Below are 7585 nucleotides of genomic sequence, written 5' to 3'. Positions count from 1 at the left end.
CGTTTCGCACGCCGGGCGGGCGTCGTCACGGCAACGCGGCCGTTACTCGGCGTGCTCAATGAGAGAAGAATTAGCAACAACAACAACAGTAATATCAACAACAATAATTATATCAACAACAACAATATCAACAATAATAATATCAACAATATCAACAATAATAATAACAACAATAATATAAACAACAATAACAACAATAATATCAACAACAATATCAACAATAATATCAACAACAATATCAACAATAATAACAACAATAGCAATATCAACAATAATATCAACAATATCAATAATATCAACAAAAATATCAACAACAATATCAACAATAATAATATCAACAATAACAATAATATCAATAATAATATCAACAATATTATCAACAATATAAACAACAATATCAACAATAATATCAATATAAACGTATCTGTCCTTACACACAACAACAACAACAACAACAAAAGTTTATTTTACGCGGCCCATCAGCCATCACGGACATCAGAGATTGCATCATTTGAGCAGCCGACTTGCGTGCCGTGTCAACCCACGCGCTTTAAACTCCGTATTCTTACTCTTTGGTTCTTTCGGTAAAGTCACGTAGAAATAAAATAATAGAATACGACGTTTCGATTGCAACACAAGCAGTCGTCATCAGGTAGAACTAAATTTAAGAGAGAGACAAAACACAAACACGGAGACGCACAGACAGATACACAAGCAGAGATAAGACACAACGTATTATGTTAGAGGGCAATTGAGTTTTCAGGTCCATAGGGCGTACATCCGTTTCAATAGGGGCAGCAATTTTTTTAAATAAATGCCTTTGTTTTTCTCCCTTGTGATGGGGCTTTGTAGGGTGAACGTTGAGATTTATAAGGGCACGGGGTGACCAATATGGTCTGAATTGGTCTGTAATGAGGCAGGGGCACTGATAAGGGGTTGACAGGTATGAGACTGCTGTACAATAATCATCATCATCGTCGCGTTCCATGGCCAGATAGTCCAGTGGGTGTCCACTGCACTTTCCAAAATTTGTTTCCACTTTCCTCCTTTTAATGCTCCAGTAGTGCCACATCTTTCTAGCACAAATATCCTCAAGTAGTGCCACATCGATAATTGTTTTTTTACCCTTTTATCTGGCAACAAAACTGACACCTTTTTTTACAGGGAGTCATGTTTGCATAGACCACAATACCTGCAGTCATAATGCAAACAAAAAACATAACTCTGATAATGTATGCACTGACCAGATGACGCCTTTTGGCCTTTTGGCGTCATCTGGTCCAACACCATGTGAGACTTGGCTCTAAGGAAAGCTGTCTCGAGTGTGGACCAATCAACTTCAAGGACAGTGCATACATTATCAGAGTTATGTTTTTGTTTGCATTATGACTGCAGGTATTGTGGTCTATGCAAACATGACTCCTTGTAAAAAAAAAAAGGTGTCAGTTTTGTTGCCAGATAAAAGGGTAAAAAAACTATTAAATTTTTTACTGGCAAATGAGGTTCCAATGGTAGTGCCACATCTTTCTGCCACCAATATACTCAAGTTGTTGTCCATCCTACATAGGTGTCCAAATCATCGACACACTGCTCTTTTCATTGCTGTACTCTACCTGGTTCATGACTTAATCCATCGCTTCGCAACCAGTGTGCTGCGGTATTTAAGGAATTTCAGGAAATGACCCCACTGATCGCAAGCTAGGACAATTGCCGCACCGATTAACACACTTGGCTACGTACGGTGGCGAAATAAGGTTCAACATACGTACATACACGAACTTTCCGTGCCGTTCAGTGGATGATCCAGCCAACCACCCCTCTACCTTATGCCCTCTTCTCTCCATGGGTCACAAGATGCAAGGTTGGACCAGTGTTGGCCCAACGTTGATACGACGTTCAATATTTACTGGGTTTATATATGCGTCAATGTTGAGAATGAGGGAGACATGTTAAATAAATGCATGTTTCATCTTCTTGGTTCTTTCAGTAAAGTCACGTAGAAGGGAAGTAATAAAATAATAAAAATAAAACATAATAAAATGAAATAATTCTCGAAATTTAAATGCATGTTTACAAGGACCCACTTTTTCAACTTCAAAACTTAGTTTTACTAAAGCTATTTCTGCCACGAATGCCATCATCCGTCTAAAAGGGGGTCTCATGAACGAATTTGTAAATTGTGCTTAACACGTGTTTTTTTTTCCCACACTGCACTTAGCTGAACCCATTTTGTTATCCACAATATTACAATGCAATTATGTGTTTATACCCACACATTTGCAAAGCCTATTGCATGCCAACAGCTGTTCACCTGATTCGAAACAAAGCTGTCGTCTAAATCAATGTCATGGTCACAAAGCTTCTAAAGAATTATCAGCTGACATGTGGTAAACCCAATTTAATCTAATTAGACGTTAAGGTAGGCTAATTGTAAAATGACCATATTTACATTACAGTACTGTAGTTGCTTTTGCTGATTAGGACAACAAACTGATGTGTGTTTGGTAGGCAATTCCTACCAAAAAAACACCAGTGCGATATGTATACGACACGCTCGTTTCTTGAACACATAATCAGTATTCATAGAAAAGCATCGCCGGTGCGTTGTTGGTTTTATTAATGGTTGATTTACGTTGGACATTTTGAATAAATTTACACTAAAATCCTTCGCCTCAATGAGGCCGTGAAAGACTTTGTGATTTTCTTTGGCTGCCCCTTATAATGCAGTGATTTACATGCAACAATTGAACAATGCCAAATACAATTTGTCAATTTGGAACGTCGTACCCTCGCTAGTGGGGGACCACATACTCTCTTGATGTCCTATACAGGTCCACATTTGTAAGGCATTATTTATAAGTTCAGTATCACTTGACAACTGCAATACATATTGCCACTATTTTTGTTTTTATTTAAAACTTGCTCTACAGGAGAACTCTACAGGAGAAATATGCGGTCATGCGGGGGACCTAATATCACGAATCGTATTATCCATTGTGTCATCTTCGATTTCACATATCATTTGTAAAAAAAAAATATGTATAATCTCAAATGATAAAAAGAATAGGGTGGCCGGGATAATGGAAGTTTTTTCTTCGAACTTTACAGCTGCCGTGGATAACAAGACTCACGGGTAATAGGGTGGCGGGTAAAAAGGAGTTCTGTAGTTAAGAATGAGGCAGCAACACGTGACTCCCCTCCATATTGAATTTATATTTTCGCATCAGTAAAATCCTGTAATCGGTGTTGGGTGACCACATTAGCGTAGGTTTAGTTAGGGCTTAGTTTCCATTAGCTGCACCATGAACCATACAGTTCACGCAGGTACATACACGGAGTCACAGGGAATTCAGTAAAACACAGACCACAAGTTGCACCCGAGTGTTATGTCTTCTAACACATTTCACCATTGTCAAGAAACACTGCACTCACAGTGTTCTTCAGAAGTCCACATGCAATAAAATTAGTGCACCTTTGCACACGCATCCTCGTTTCTGCTTATTGCTTGGAGTTTAGTGTTTCTCAACGGTGTAATATGTGTCTCTGCTGAACGCGCCTGGTGGTGCATGGCTCAATGCGTCTGGTAGCTTTTCCAATTTTAAACAACGCCTTTCTTCTTACATTGTTGGACGAGTGAAGGCGCTTACAGTAGCAAACACACACACACAATAACACGGAGTAAGCTGGTCCATTCCCAGGGAATGTGGCCCGACATTGTGTGTGGTCTCACCACCAAGCTTTTTTCCCAGGGATTAAGCCGTGTAGTGGCTGCTCGCTGCCCTGACAAATGAAGCTGTAAGGGTTGCACGTGCAAGCGGAACAAGCGAGAAGAGCTGCCCCGAAAAGAAGTGGGCGGAAAAGGTTGACAGTGCAAGATAAATTAGCGACAGCCCCATTCATACAACAAGTGCAAGTTTGAATTGTTGGCGCCTTCTTTGCTCGCGTTCATTTCAAACATTGCGCAGGCCTCATGTTTGATTTTGCCCGTGATTATGCCCGTCGTCTGTAATTGTCACAAAATAATAACGTGGGCGATATGGTGTCCGATATTTAGAAATGCAAAGAGTTACAAAGTTGCCCAATAATGGATATTTTTTGTATTTGGTATATACATACAGTAATGTGCTAAATTAATACGTGAAATATGCGTGATTTAGCAGAATATATTGTAATAATGCACGCCTTTGATTAATGTACTTCCACTCTCAGGTGATATTGTATTTTACAAATTCATCTTAATGCTAATTCATTGAATAAACTAATATAAACTATCGCACTGAGCCTCTAAGTTCGTATTCTACAGAGTAATATTGTAATGTATTTGTAGAAAAAGATTACAGATGCATGTGCTTTCATTTATAATGTGTTCATGAGTCATCGATAAAACGGTCCATGGACAACTCTCGTTTCAAGACACGACACGTGTAAAATATAATGGAAACTTAAATGCGCCCAATTCGTCTATAATGGACATAGTATAATTGCGTTTGCGGCGTCACAAATTCACTTTCATTTGTTTTTGCTTTGTGCAGCTCAAAGACCACCTGCCATGCAAAGTTGTTTGCAAATGAGCGAACGGGGAATCCTGGGGCACGCCAGGCATTTTATTTCCAGCTTTTGTTCAAAACGTGGCTGTGATAGCAGAAGAAATATGGTCAGCCATCTAGCCCCGCTTTTTTCCCCCCCCCACAACAATGAAATGTCACCCACCGATTGTATGGAGTTAAATCAGCATTATCTGCACATCTCCCCGGCACTGTCACTCAAAGGAAGCCCGGGTAAGCCACACTGTGACACCAGCATCCTGTGTGTTTCATTCGGGCCCATCAGTCCATTTGTTGCTTAAAGCCAAAGGGCATGGATTGAGTGAAAGCGGGTTATAAATTACGTTTTTATTTTAGCCTGACTGTATATTGGTCATTGTGATTCAAAGCTGTATCTGTATATATATTGCTGCGCTAATATGTTTACCGTACACTATAGATTGATTTGTTGACTTGGAAATCTTAATGCATATTTTTCATGCTATTGCACTGATAAAATCCATGCCGCATGGAATACTGATAGCTTTGTATATACAAGGAAAGGTTTCAGATATTCACTAAGACCTGTATTGATTCACAGCTTAGTGTAAACAGCAATAAACAGATGGTGTAGGTAATCCGCTAAGCTTTAAAACAGGCGTTGTTCGATTCTTGCTTAAGGGAAAAAAATAACTCAAAGTCTCTAGAAATAACATTGTGAAGTAGTGGTTGGCTTGTGTGGACATAACGTACTGAACTGTTTATTACATTGTACGTGGTTGCATAATTGTTTTTACAAAATAACAGTACTGTACACAGTACAGACTTGGTGAAAATGATGTGCAGTGTATCGTGCTTAAATGTAGTGTACTGTAGAACTGCATACATAAAATTATCCGTGTTGAAATCGGGGGACCATATCGTGCTTCCTGTAATCCGCATTTCACCGCGGAAGTTAGTTCTGTCATACGCTAACATTTCATAGATTACGGGGGAAACGGGATACATGACTAATAGCGAAATTAATCTGCAATAAGTTCACAGATGATTAATTATTCTAAACCCAAATGGTGCAAATTTGCCGTAAGGGTCTATGTTGAAGAATGTTGAATTATTTTAAACTGGATATCCATGTAAAAAAATGCACCATTATTTTCTACTGAACAATTGTTTGCTGATGCAGGTCCACGTTAGTCCTGCCCACGTTGGGAGTCTGTAGAATCGCGGTGTGCCGCGGATTACGGGAGCAGATGCAAACCCCAAAACAATCCACGAATTAATATCAAGTATTGCGGTTTGTTTGATCGATAATTATTTGATTGCTGTTGTATGGCGACACTCCTCTTATCTTTGGCGGTGTGGCGGCGCTCTGAGCATAAACTAATCGCAGAATTCTGCAGACATGTATTGTCTTGTCTGTGCAGCTACTCACGGCTAAATGTGATTAGGATCAATTTACCACCACTTTTGAGTCACTCCTATCCGCATACATTCATGGATAATAGTCTGAGTTTGGCGGTTTTGCAGGGCCACTTTAAGTGTTGTATAATCCGCAGATAAGCGCAATTGGATGAATTTAGGGCTTGCACGTGACTCATCCGCAGATACCTGCGGACCTTCAGAAGATAGTTCTGATACTCTGGTTACTCTTGCCCACAGATAAACAATGCCAAAAGGAGGATTCGATGCAGATAAATTGGACTTTTGCACTGTTCAATCAGGACAACGGATAATGGCAATTGTGGGTAATAAAATAAGTTTGGTTTACACTTTACAGGATGCTGTGCTCACTCTGAACTCAAACAATCTGGCCATAGGGTTGCCACAATTTTCCACAGAACAAACCCAGACATATTTCTCAATCGGCCTGGGTCTATCAGAACTGTGCAATAAACTGCAATAAAGTTCAACACAATACCGGTACCAGATCTCAGTAGATATCAACCCCTGCCACCCGAGCACAGATGCCACTTTCCAGACAGGTGGCAAACTCGTTATTTTAACGACGACAATGGCCATCACCTGTGAATTGTATGCTTTTATGCCACGATAAATAGCATCTCAAATTACTTTTTATTGGTGAGATTGTTATATTACCTTTTAAAAAATCGACATTGGAAATGGTTTGTGTTGTCATCCCATGACGCATAAAGCAATCCAATATTATGTAGGTCTGCACGCATGAGATCGTGTACTGTACAGTACTGCAGTCGGTCAACAGTAACCCACTCCTCTGAACCCTGACTTTGCAGTTCACATCCAATCACCCACTTGCAGGGCCATGGGTGGAAAAAACCAGATTTTTCCAGCGGCAGGCATCGGGTTTTTCCTTTAATACAATTAAACCCGATTTCGGGGAATTAAAACCTGGTTTAATGAATACGAAACTCTGATCCCAGGCTTAGGCTGCTTCCTCGTCGGTGCTGCTATCGTACTCGGGGGGCCGTCGGGCACGGGGTAGTCGTAGAATGCGGCGGGCAGGTTGGTCTTGATGAACACGAGCTTCTCCTGCACAATCGTGGGCGCCAGTGAGTTCCTTGGCTTGGAATGGATGAAGCCCATCGTTGAGAAGTTGGCGAAGTGCGGTTCTGCAATTAGAACCAATTAAACCGGATTTCTTCCAATCTCAGATGATTGGGTGTAATATAAAAAAGACAATTAAACCCGATTGTAAAAAACCCGACTGTGCCACCCTTGTGCTGGGCCACATCCCTGTCCCCGTGGCTTAAATCAGCGCGTGTGCAGGTGCCAGTTGGATTCTTACATCGGAGGATCGTGAGATATGTATATATGTATGTATGTTGAACGTATTTCGCACCGTACGGAGCCAATCGTGCTCATCGGAGATGGCAACAACTTGCAAAGGACCTTCATCCAGCAGTGGATTGATCACGGCTGCTGATAATGGCAATGCCGATTTCACCATTCACCACTGCTCTACGCCGAACCCCCTGGCTATGGCGTTCACAGCCAGCCATTCATTTTGTGAGAGCGCGGAGTTGGGAAGCGATGAGAGCAAAGATGAGGCCTCCCACTTCCGACCTAATCAATGGGCAGACGAC

This window comes from Lampetra fluviatilis, chromosome 7, assembly GCF_964198595.1.
Source record: "Lampetra fluviatilis chromosome 7, kcLamFluv1.1, whole genome shotgun sequence".
Classification (NCBI taxonomy): domain Eukaryota; kingdom Metazoa; phylum Chordata; class Hyperoartia; order Petromyzontiformes; family Petromyzontidae; genus Lampetra; species Lampetra fluviatilis.
Note: the sequence above shows the minus strand (reverse complement) of the source record.